This window comes from Phyllobates terribilis, unplaced genomic scaffold (genome assembly GCF_046119375.1).
Source record: "Phyllobates terribilis strain yellow unplaced genomic scaffold, ASM4611937v1 Scaffold_3__8_contigs__length_932513732, whole genome shotgun sequence".
Classification (NCBI taxonomy): domain Eukaryota; kingdom Metazoa; phylum Chordata; class Amphibia; order Anura; family Dendrobatidae; genus Phyllobates; species Phyllobates terribilis.
This window is the reverse complement of record NW_027362763.1, coordinates 319,747,565-319,760,243: the sequence shown is the minus strand read 5'-3', so window position 1 is coordinate 319,760,243 and position 12,679 is coordinate 319,747,565. Positions and strand designations below refer to the sequence as shown.

Here is a 12,679-nt window from a genome sequence, read left to right as displayed (position 1 = left end):
ATCTGTGTCCTCCGTACATTTGAACTAATCTCCCAATATCTTCCTACACTTAATCTCCGGTTCTCACAAGACCGCCTTCTCGCCTCTACTCTTGTATGTTCCTCAACCAATCACCTTCAAATCTTCTCAGAGCATTCCCCATCCTCTAAAATTTCGTACTCCAAAAGTCCAATTTTCTCCAACATTCGGAACCTAATTTCATTTGTTTGCCAAACAATTGGTTTGGAAGTACACACTGGAGATGAGAGGATGGATCACTAGAGGAGTGAGTTTGAGTTGAATTTCCCGAAATTCTCATGACATGTTGAAATTGAACACCTTGAGATTCAATTAGCAGTTTGCAAAAAAAAAAAGTTCCCGGAACCATTTCCCACATTACACTTTTAATCAGCTACATGGATATTTGGAGATGTAGACTGGCTTTTCTGACTTCTACGGGAAAGCTTTCTAAGCATGCTCTGATCCAGGCAAAGATCTTTTGTGCAAAAATGGTAAAGAGGTGAGTTGTGATCATCACCTATTATGAATGGTGGATGTTGTGTTATTGACTGTATATAGAGATGTTATTTGTCATTGTAACAGTGTAATCCTTCCTGTAATGATATTAAGACTCCTGAAAAGTCATAGAGAATAGGATAGAGAATAGGAAGTATAAGTCTAGCAGTAGACTTGTGTCCATTATGAAGTTTGCAAGTTTTCTTCTTTTTTTTCTTTAAATATAGTGATATGGAAATTAAAAAAAAAAAACATTAACACATTTAAAAAAAAAATTAACATAAAAACCTGATTTAAACAATGAGTGCCCTATTTTTTGGACTGTAAGACACACCTGACCATAAAACGCACCTAGGTTTTAGAAGAGGAAAATAGAAAAAAAATTTAAGCAAAAAATGTGGTCATGATGCACTGTTATAGGGGAGGGGGTCTGCTGCTGACACTGTTGCAATTTTGTACTAATATCCCCCATCTTGGTATATATGGCCCCCCTTTCCTGTTATACGTGGCCCCATCCCCATCCTGGTATACATGGATCCCCATTTTGGTATGCATGGCACCACATCCTCATCCTGGTATGCATGGCACCCCTATCCTGGTATGCATGGCACCCCCATTCCCATCCTGGTATGCATGGCACCCCCATCTGCATCAGATGTACACATAATGAAAATAAAGATTTCAACTTACCTTCCTTCCCTCTGTTCCAGCACTGCGACCTATTCTGCTGCCAGGAGCTGATCTCACTGTGTGAGCAGCGCATGACGTCTCTGACATGCACCCCCACACGCTGAGGTCTGCTGCCGGAATATTCACTGCTCCCTGCGCCTAGACTATGGATGTGGGGAGTAGTGAATATTCATTCTCCTTAAAAGGGGGCACACTGCCGCAACTTCTGACACTGTGCACGCTTTTAAGGAGAATAAATATTCTCTACGCCACACACACATGGGCGTGGGGAGCAGTTAATATTCATTTTCTTTAACAGCGGGCAGTGTCAGCTCCTGCAGGCGGCTCCTGCCTCCTGTGCACCGCTCCTCTGCCACTGACGCCCCCCCCCACACACCCCACCATCCACAGATTGACCGTATATCCGGACTATAAGACGTACCCCCCCCACACTTTCCTCCAAAATTTTAGAGGAAAAAAGTGTGTCTTATAATACGAAAAGTACGGTAATTTTCTTGACATGTTGACTTCAGTAAATAATTATTTCCTTCTAAGTCTATCCCGTCACATGAGACTTCAGTTAGGCCATCCAACGCTTGCTTGTAAGCTTGTAAGGGCAGCTCTGTCACCAGATTTAAAACGAAAACGATAAACATTACTAAGGGGGTTGTCACACTCTATATGATTACAGACTTGTGAATCCTCATATCGCGAGCACTTGCGCGCTGTCAGGATTCTCTGCTGGGAGCAGTTAGTCATGTGACTGCAAGTTTGCAATTTGCATACTTTCAGCCATATTCTGACTAGACATGTCTGGCCTTGCTCAATTCACTTGTATTGAATGAGGCCGCGCACATCTAGTCAGCACGTGACCTCATGTATGCAAATCACATTCTTGTGGGCACTGGCTTGTCCGCTACCGGCACTGGAGAATCCTGATAACGTGTACTCTGCATGCTGTGAGGATTTACAAGTCTACAGTCACATGTTATTTAACAGTAACATGTTATCTGTTATACCTGATAAAGCTGTTGTACTTACTTTTAAAATCCATATTAGAATAGTTGTATTACTATTATACTAGAATGAGCATTTTATGATTCTAACTAAAGAATAAGAGAGCTTATGAGTCCAAGTGTATTCAGTCTCCGCCCACTCAGCTTGATGGACAACTGCAGCTTGTACAGAGCAGTGTGAAATTTCATCAGCAGCAGGGAAGAGGGACAGTGAGGAACTATCAGTCAGTCTAGGTGAGCGGAGATTGCACAAGAACTTTTAAAATTATTTTTTATTTCTTTATACACAATTACTCTTACATGAATTTTCAAAGTAAGCACACCAGCATTATCATATCCAGGTTAACTGTTTAATAATCTATACAACTTGACCAAATAGATGCTTGATTATTAAATCTTCTGGATTATGGGATTTGCAAGAAAAAAATGAGAAGAAAAGAAGTAGCAAAAAATTGCTTCAATGAGTAGAGAAATCATAACCAAGGAAAACAAAAAAAATGCATTCTAATCGAAACTGGCCTATGGTGAATTATTTTTTAGATGGATTGGATGGAGGCTAAGTGAAATTGCTTACTATTTGCACCAGAACCTATTTCAGATCAATTCGGAGCCAGCCACCGTCACTTTAGAGAATTAATATTCAGAAGTTAACCAGGGTCCCACAGCCCATGGAACATCTCAATTCCTGCCCATTTTCTTCCCTCCTCTTCACAGCAATATGATGTTGCAGTAATGTGAATCCAAAGGAGCAGCATCAGCAAGAAGTGATGCAGTCAGACTGTAAGCAAGTCTGGACGGTCTCCTCTCCATGGGAAGGAGGTCAGGGAGCTGGTGAAGCTGCTGTCGGTCTGTGTTCAGGCTGCGGTTTCACTGGAATGTTTTTTTGTATTCACTTCTTTAGCCTGACTCTCTAATGCTTACTCTGTCCCTCCCCATGATTGCCAACCGTCCAGAAATTCCTGGACAGTCCGTAAAAATAGGGCATTTTTTTTGCTCTGCCTGTAAAAAAAAATTCTGCACTCTGTGATTTTTTTGAGGCTGAAGAATCTTATACAGATTTTTTTCACTGTAGTTATCATCATTTTACAGTTTACAGTGAATACAGCTGATGTCTTCATATCAGAACTATGGGTTTTAGACATGTATCACCTAGAATCATAATGATGTATTATGATTATCCAATGTGTCCATAAAAAATATTGTCTGTCAGCGATGTTTTTTGATAAGCTGTCCAGAAAAGATAAAAAGTCAAGTTGGCAACCCTGTCCCTCCCCCATAAAACCCTATCCAGATATTGTCTCCTCCTTTGAAGAACCTTTAGCATTTTATGTAATAAAGCCCCACAGGGGCCCTGCTACATTTTATCTCCTTTCCAATACCCACAGAGCCCTGGTCTCCTCTAGTTTGCCTAACAGGACCCCCTTTTATTTCATGTTCCTCCTGGTCTCTTTTTCTTGGGCTCCTCTTCAGGTCAAAGCACCTGAAACTGAAGAGAACCTGGAAGTGATGAGGTCAATAAATATGAGTTTCATCTCAGTTGTAATTTTATTTAGGGGTTAGCATTGTGCTATTAGGGAAAAGTGCCCAGGTTTGTGGAACAGTCTAGGGACTGTGGTCTACACAAACCACCACTGGTTCTTCTTCCTGAATGTTTTGTTTCTAGTCCTGTGAAATTCCACATTATAATGCATTTTTGTTCTGGAAACATGTCCCAGATTCACTGAAATACCGAATGCTGAATGAAAGCAATTTAACTATAAATATTAAAACTTTTACTATATGTCTGTGTGGGGATTTCTACATGACATATCAAACTTTATTGGTAAAACCAAGTTCTTTCACATGTTTATACAAAAAGTCACTTCTGCAAAACATATCAAGGAGCAGCTAATGGAGGAACTGAATATATTTTCTCAAGAAGGCAGGATTCCCAGAATGAAAAGATTTTTGAGTCTTTTAGGTGTGACTGGCTCTTTTACAAAAGCTCTTAACCTTTTTTACTAACAGGGAGGCCAGCAAAACACTGCAGAGTCTGTGAACTCCCACAAAGAAGAGCTGCTCAGATGTTCTTTGTCATTCCCAGATGTGGTGGCTGGAAGAAGATGTGCGGAAACCAGTGAAGGAAGTTGTAGTTCCAAGTGCTGTAAACTTGAGCTCCTGTTTCTCTGGACGCACGACCAAACTGGGGCAGGACAGCTGCTGGGAGTTCACTGGAGCAGCACTTTCCCACAGTCTGGAGATGTGACACATGGCTCTCACACATTCCACAGCCGGCAGACTCAGGCCAAGCTTGGCCAAGAGTCAAGGCAGCACAGAGCTGCTGCTGGGAGCTTCTGAGTAGCAGGTTCCGGGAGCTTTGGCATCACACAAGGCCTTTTAGGGTAAAATACATATAGGAAACATACACACATACACATATAACTAAATTGCACACTAAAAACACGACATCCTATTATATTAACCCCTTCCACGCCGGGCGATTGTCCGTTTTCTGCGCTTTCATTTTTTCCTCCCCTTCTTCCAAGAGCCATAACATTTTCGTTCTCCCGTCTTTATAGTCGTACGAGGGCTTGTTTTTTGTGGGACAAGTTGTACTTTTGAATGAAACCATACATTTTATCATGCAATGTACTGAAAAACAAGAAAAAAAAATTCCAGCCTTAATAATGTCAAAGTGACATCAACATATATGGCTACGGGTAAATGGATTTTAACCGTTGATTGTACTTGGGACTTTTTTTGCACTTTAGAGTTAAATATCTTAATATTTTAAATTAATATTATTTTTTATTTTATTTTTTAATAAAATATACATTTTTAGAAACATAATATTTCTATTAAGTAATACACCTGTCGGAGGCAACTATGGCCTGAATCAGCTACTAGTGGTTGAACGGCTGGTGCAGACAGTGCTGCTGCTGCCACTATTTGCACTATAGTCTCCCACATTTTTATTGGCAGATGACATGATATGGGTGTTTTTTTACATTACCCATTAGACATTGCCACCCTTTATTTTACTAGTCAATTTTAAATGAGGCAGCACTGAGTTCATGCAGGATTTAGCCCTATAAACTAAAAGCATGGCCATAATGGCACTGTGATGCTGATTAATATGATACCTTATTAATCAATGTCCAAAAGACACACAAAAGGAATCGATTGTTAGACACTTTGGTTCAACATTTATACCTTAGATCCCTATTATCTACATGATAGGCTCTGGGATAAAAAGTGACTCCAGTTCACAAAAATATGCAAATATATTTCATTTATTAAATACAATAAAATTACAAAATAATTAAAAACAAGATAAGGATGGGGGAGAGTGGAACCTCCAATAGACAAGAGACACGGATATATTCAGCCTTGACCCTGGTGCTTATGTACAGGAAAATAGCAGCAATATTAAGGTGAATTGCTGACACCTATGTAGCTATTTGTATATGAGATATCTATTTATGTTTTGTATTAACCAGATACCAGATAAATTAAGCATTACAAAAAATGTTCGAACCAGTATACCATTGTCCATTCATAAAGTGCATTGTGTAAACAAGAAATATTAATACTAAGGTATTAATATGATGCCTGATGTAAAGGGATCCGATTAGTGGCTGCTGAATACTCACCTTTTCAGAAAATTACGTGTTATGTGCTTCAGGGCGGGATGTGGGGGCAGGGTCGTCTCCTTGTTCTAAGACCCCCCTGCTTCCTTTTTAAAAGGAATTGAGCTGAAATCTCAATCTGCGCATGCGCCAATTCCGGCGCCATTTTTTTGAAGTCCTGCACACAGGAAGCCGGCTCCCACTGCACTTGTGCTGTCCACATAATGGTGCTGGTGGGGGAACAGAATTTTAAAAAGAATAATTAGTGACCTGCACAAGAAACAGAGGAAGCTGATGGGTGGTCGGAGAACAAGAAGAAGACCCTGCCCCCACGCCCCGCCCCAAAGCACACTGGAGCACAGAAGATGTAATTTTCTGAAAGCTTCATAAGGTGAATATTCAGCAGACATTGAGCGGATCCCTTCACATCGGGTATCATATTAATCAGAATTACTGAGCCATTATAGCCATGCCTTTAGTTTATAGGGCTAAATCCTGATAACAGGTTCTCTTTAAGTGATTTGGCCAAAATACAACTAGAGAATTATTTGAAATTATAAACTTCAATGAATTCTGAAAATTTTGACTGAACAGAGTAAATTTGCTGTTGTCTAATAATCTACAAATATATATGGAAATGTTTTTGAAAGGAAATATAGATATCTGAACAAAGGTTTCATTTATGTTGATGTCCATTTGAAGAATACCATAATTGTTAACTGTTCTTCACTCCTCTGCTATCACACACTACAGTATCTGTACAATTTGTTCACTGTTTTATGGCTTTCTCTCCCTAACTCTGTTGCTAAACTGTGAGCTTTGATGTCATCTTACTATCCAGATTCACTCCAAAATGGCTTCTGAATTCCATGTCTCTTCTTTTTTTCCAGTCTATGATAGTCCCTTTTCATTGGCTGTGCTATACTATGTGATGTGATAGCTGCAAGGCATTATGGTGATGCCTGCCATGTCAACTCTGAGGTCATATGAGCCTTATCTGACTGATGCAATCTTCTGCAATGTGTAAATTGGCAGGGGTGATTTTTGTTGGCTTGTATAAAGCTAATTGCAGATTGTTTGAAGTTGTTGGGTTCAGTGAATTCCAAAAAATGTTAAACTAATTCAATTTGCATCAAATCGATCTGCTCATCTCTAAGAGTGATAGATTTCTTGCTAAGCTAAAAGTGTGAAGTTATCCTTGGAACAGCACTTGGTCATTTTCTGTACAAGCTTTTGTGGCAATGTAGGGAACATGTTTGTCACAATGTAACTAACCACAAGTATCTGCTACTTCCGTCAAATTAATTAACTAAGTTACAAAAATTAATAAGTAAGCAATTCACTAAAATATAGAAATTCAATGCAGATATCCAGCAAGTCTTTGAAGTGATCGCAGTTTAGAATTGATTTAGGTGAAGTCTCATGCCTGGAGAACAGACAAAACAATAGAACAATAGGGGAAAAACATAATGTTAGAACAATGCTGCGAGGTGACTCTGCCAAGGTCATTTCAAGATTAACTGACATTTTTGGAGCATGTGACTATAAAAAAAGCATTTCTTTTAATTTCATCATAATCATTGGGGCTGGAGGGTATTTATTCTACATGCTAAAGTGCAAGCATCATATCAGGTGTAATGTATCCTTATACTATCACACAACCACATACCCAACAAGCTAGATAATAATGATGTACAAGGACATAGTTTTACTAGTGCAGCACAATCATTTAAACTTGTATGTGGCCAGGCAGAAAACATTTTTTTGGAAAACCAATAATCTGCTTTAAAGTCAATGTTACATCACATATAATACTTACAGTGGTATTCAAATAGACACATAAAAGCTCATCTTCAAGTTAGGAATATCACTTTAAATACACTTTAGATACAAATTCAAATATTACCTAGTTTTCACAAAAGTAAAACATGCACAAAAATCTAATATCTAGCATGCCACAGAGACAGAGGATGGGATAGGCAAAAGATTGAGCAAGGAGAACAGCGCTGCTCCAGGTGATTGACAGGTCTCTCAGTATGGGAGAGACCTGTCAATAACATGGAGTGATGCAGGGGTTAGCCGGCCAGGGGCAGTGCCCCATAGTGAGAGATCTGTCAATAGCATGGAGGGATGCGGAGAAAAGCTGACTGGGAGCATCGTCCGACTAGTCTGGTTTCCGGTTATGGTCCTTGGCCAAATCTTCCAACGATATTTTCTCTGAAACATAGGAGCGTTTCAGAGAAGAATATACCTGGCTGCAATCGAGGTTCTGGCCCGTGGTTTGGGCTGCATGAGTTGCATGACAGGTTCCACTTTAATTACTCTACTCTTCTATTTATTATACACCATTTAAAAGCCTCCAAGAAATGGGGTCTCATCCAGCTGTGTTCTACAAATCATACCTTCATGCAGCAAGACATCTCAGCTCCCTAGACCATTGTAAATAGCATTAGAGGAAACAAATTGGTTAGGCTGATTTGCAGTTAACCCTGAATATACAGATTTATGTAGCGCAAGACATGTCCCCTAATAGTAATAATAGTACTATACTATGAGTTGTTGCAAATATCTGCATTTTAAGTGAAACATGCTTCTTTTCCAACTTATGAAGTGCTTTCATTGCTTCATTTCTTATTTATTGATTTATTTATATTCTTAATAATAATTAAAAGTTCATGCAAACAGTAAATGCGGGAACCGTCTGCTTTGTGAAGAGAAGCCCGACGTGGCGACAATGATGGGAAACCATGGAGTGGAGCAGTGAAGCAGCATTGAAAGCCCCTTGACATTGTCACTTCCTGGGTAATTAAGAGCTTCTACAGTTCCATGTCACTGGCAGGGCCTAAACATATTAAAAAAAAAGATCCTCATTCTCTTGCCTCAGTCAAGATCTCTGCAGTGAATAGAGGAAATAAAGGCAGTTTGTTCAGGGAGTCCGTGAAAGGGAAGATGAAAGAAGAAACCTAAATTTTTCAGCACAGTCTGTTTCTGACATGGGAAAATAGCGCAGACAAGAATAGATAGTTTGTTCACTCACTCGACAGATTATCTGTGTGAATGTAGCGTATTAGGCAGGATAGATGACGCCAACTTTTTTTCTTTTTTTCATTTTTTCCTTCTTGGTACCTTGAAAGTAATAATCAAAGAACTGTAGCGTGAAAAGCACAGAATGGAGTTTTCTTTTGGTAATGAAACAAGACCCCATGTTCCACTCATTGTATCCCACCTACTCAACTACTATTAGTTTGAAAATGAAAAGAGGTGGGCTTGTGTAAGTATACCATGTGACTTACCAAGCGTTCATGGTCACTGTCAAGAATTTAACCTCATTTCAGCCAAGCAGTCACAAATTGTCTATGCGCTGTTTTGTCCATTGACCAATATGTTAGCATTCAGAATACAGATTATCAATGTGGACAAGACCCAGCTAGAAGAATGAAGGCCATTTTTAGCAGATACTGGTTTATGTGGACACATTGGTGGCTCATTCATTGTTTTGTGTATAAGCAAGGAACATTTAAAGGAGGTTTTTACATGCAGCGATAATCCGCTGACTGATCAATCACAAGCTTTGCCCTGTCCAAAAATGTCCAGTGATCGAACGGCCAACCATAATTTCCTAGTTTGTCATTGATTACATCTTTTATATTGACATCAAAGTCAAAGTCCTAGTCTAAACCAGGCATCTGCCTCTTGCTTGTAACTGAAAGTGGATGAGAGGGGCAACTGGTTATATATATGTAATAACTATAATCAACAGAACATTAACTTGCTGTATTATCCATAGGCATTTGCTCCAGGTATGAACATACTCATAAACAACCTAGCATATATCACCTATCCAAAGTAGACAATTCGCAGAACCAGGTCAGTTTGTCCTATGACATCACCTTACGCCAGCTAATCAGTAGAAGACCCGCCGATGCGGTCCAGCTGCCACAGATTACTGATTTGGCTAAAGGTTTAGGGTACTACGAATGAACTCACACCAACTTTAATCTAAAGGAAAGGTGATAAATGAATGATCGTGGAGGACTCAACCACTGGGACACCCCACAGATTATGATTATGGAGTTTCCATAGTTCCCTGGTTGAATAGAGTGACAGTGAACATACAAAACCACTGCTCTACTTACAATCTAAAGGAGTGGCTGCGGCACACACACTACCGCTTCTTTCATACAGAGGACTTTTGATCCTGTCCTTAGGATCAGTGGGGTTCTCACCAATGATCATACATTTATCATCTATTCTGTCAATAGGCGATAAATGTTGTTTATGGGACTGTACATGTAAAAAGGCCCATGGATCTTTGTTAAAATTATCTGTACTGTATGTATTTCTAGTCACATTTGCAAATGGTCTGGTTTGCAAAAAATAACAAACATTTCTATTATTTGTGTATACAGCCAGTGGCAGAACTTGAAGCTTATGGGCCCCAATGCAAAAGCTCCAACAGGGCCCCCAATTATTGCAAATCTTTAATAGCATTGGTCTTCTCATATAGGCCAAAGGGACTTTTTAGGCCCCTTAGACCACAATGGCCCAAGTGTAATTGCAACCCCTGCACCTATTGTAGTTATGCCCCTGTATGCAGCACCTATGTAAGTATATGTGTCTCCATGGTGCAGGGTAGAAAATAAACTTGCCGTAGTCTGATCCTGTTGGCACGTGGCCTACAGCAGAGCCTGATACTGTATGCATCCTGTTCACAGCAAACTGCTGGCAATATTAGGCAAAAACATGTAAATGATAAAAAGAGAAAACCTATGACTTCTGAACTGATAGGTAAGAGGCCTAGTGCAATAGGCTTCAATTATTCTGTATTATTGTGAGATTGGAACTGTGTGTATAGTATATCTGTTGGTCAAACATCCAGATAAATGCATGTACAGCATGGTATATCTATGTGACTGGCAAATAAAGTGTAACCTATTTGAGGTTTGAACAGCCAGACTTTGCCATCTTATCTTAAAGCAACAGGAAAGGCAAACCTTAAAAGTACACTGCGCTACACCCTGATATTGTGGTCTGAGGAGCCCTATGAGTCAGTGAACCTCTGTACTCAGTGTATGCGAACCACGCGTACAATAACAGGTCACTTTGTAAAGGACAATAGAAATATGCAAGGCATAGCTGTATCCTTTATTACAGGATCTTATCGGGCGCGTGCCTCCACCTTCGCTTCTCGCACTGTACGTGCATTTCTGCCAAAGCTCGGGGCTTAGTCTGTCAGCACGAGCTGCCACTCCGCAGACATGACATACGTCTCAGGAAAAAGAAAAGACTATTCTAAATATGAGCTGGAACTCAGGCAACACGTCTCCTGTTTGTGGAATACAAGAGACCAGGACTGTGAACTCTTACCTCTCCCTGTGCAAACAGACACAATGAAAACCTGTTTGCTGATAGCTATAAGGAAGATCGCTACTTGGTATGTGCTGAACTTTCTTCAGAGCTAAACACATTTCTACTCTTACGTAGTGTACAATTACATTATAAAGGGTTACCAGTATTAAAGGATGCATTATTGATGGTAGTGATGTGTAGGTCGCGAACGTTATGAGACGAAGAACCGGCTCCCTCCTGTCAACGATGGGAGCCAGCGCCCCAGTGAGAGCAACTAACTTCTCTAAATGGCTCTCACTGGGCGTAAAACTGCGGTGTATGGCAGTCTTAACTCCGCCCACCAGAACCAAACTCTGCCCAGTCATCAATTTAATTGGTCAATTGCGAGTGGGCAGAGTTTCGGCCATGGGTGGCCAGAGTTTCGGCCCCATCAATATCATCTTAAATATGTGTTCAACCGTGGTTAACACATATTTAATAGGGATCCATTTAGGATCCAAAAGAGCCGACTCTTTTTGGTGAGAGGAGCCAGAATAGCCAGATCACCAAAAAGAGACAGACTGCCCATCACTAATAGCCTGCCCTTAGAATCAGACTAACTTAGAATGTGCCCAGGGGTCCCAAGACCTATAGCATCCATAGTGTGGTTGTGCTTGGTACTGCAGCTCAACTCATGCAAGTAAATGGTGTGTGAGTCTTTTACTGGAACAACATGAAATAGAATAGAATCAGGCATCACTCCATGTGTAGATCAGTGGAATAGAAGCTGAAAAATAAAGGCTTAATAGAGCTGCTCACATTTTCAGGTTGTTCAAATCACAACACTGCATAAGGCTTAAAGGAGGACCAAGGAACGTGGCTACTGCTTCACCCGCTGAACTTGACAGGCGCAAGACATGGTTGTGCTTGTAGGAAGAAAAATCAGTTTAGTATGAGCGCTGCCAGGTCCAGAAAATGATATTTCCAAAAAATAGGACAAACATGACTTTATTGACAATGCATTTCAGAGTTGCTCTAAGTTCTTTGTCATGACGGAGATGGAGCAACTCCAAAACACGTTCTCAATAAAGTCAAGTTCATCCTATTTCCTTGGAATTATCATTTTCTGGACCTGGCAGCGCCCGTACCAAACTGCATTTTCTTCTAAAGAACACAGCCTTTTACTAAGCCAAAGCTGGTGGGTGGTGGCATATGCCTTCTCTTTTCTTCTCTTTCTCTTCATTCCCCTGCTATCAACTGAGGCTCTTATACCCATAATATAATTTGTATCATGACAAAATCAGACAGTTCAATCAACTTTGCTCTAATATTCATGAGCACTTTTAGGCTTAGGCTTACAAAGAGAATTCAGTGTCGAGCACCAAGTGTGATATGCACTAAAATACAAACATCTCATTTACATCACGTAATTGTCCTCTCTGTTGCATGTATGCAAGCAATAGCTTCCAACATACATACTCCAGGGGGTTCTATAAATCCTTAGGTTCTCCACTGGGCAAGTATAGAGCAATATTCCTAAAAAAAGAATTGTGTAATTGGGTA

At 40.1% G+C, this 12,679-nt stretch overlaps 1 long non-coding RNA gene across 1 annotated transcript; it reads right to left on the bottom strand.

Moving 5' to 3' along the window:
* Positions 1-4,167: 4,167 nt before the first annotated feature.
* Positions 4,168-11,182, bottom strand: LOC141258087 (uncharacterized). The gene is made up of 3 exons (XR_012318194.1): positions 11,156-11,182; positions 8,826-8,914; positions 4,168-4,811 (listed from the first exon to the last, which is right to left on the bottom strand). It is a non-coding gene; the product is annotated as an uncharacterized lncRNA (long non-coding RNA).
* Between the last annotated feature and the right edge of the window lie 1,497 nt (positions 11,183-12,679).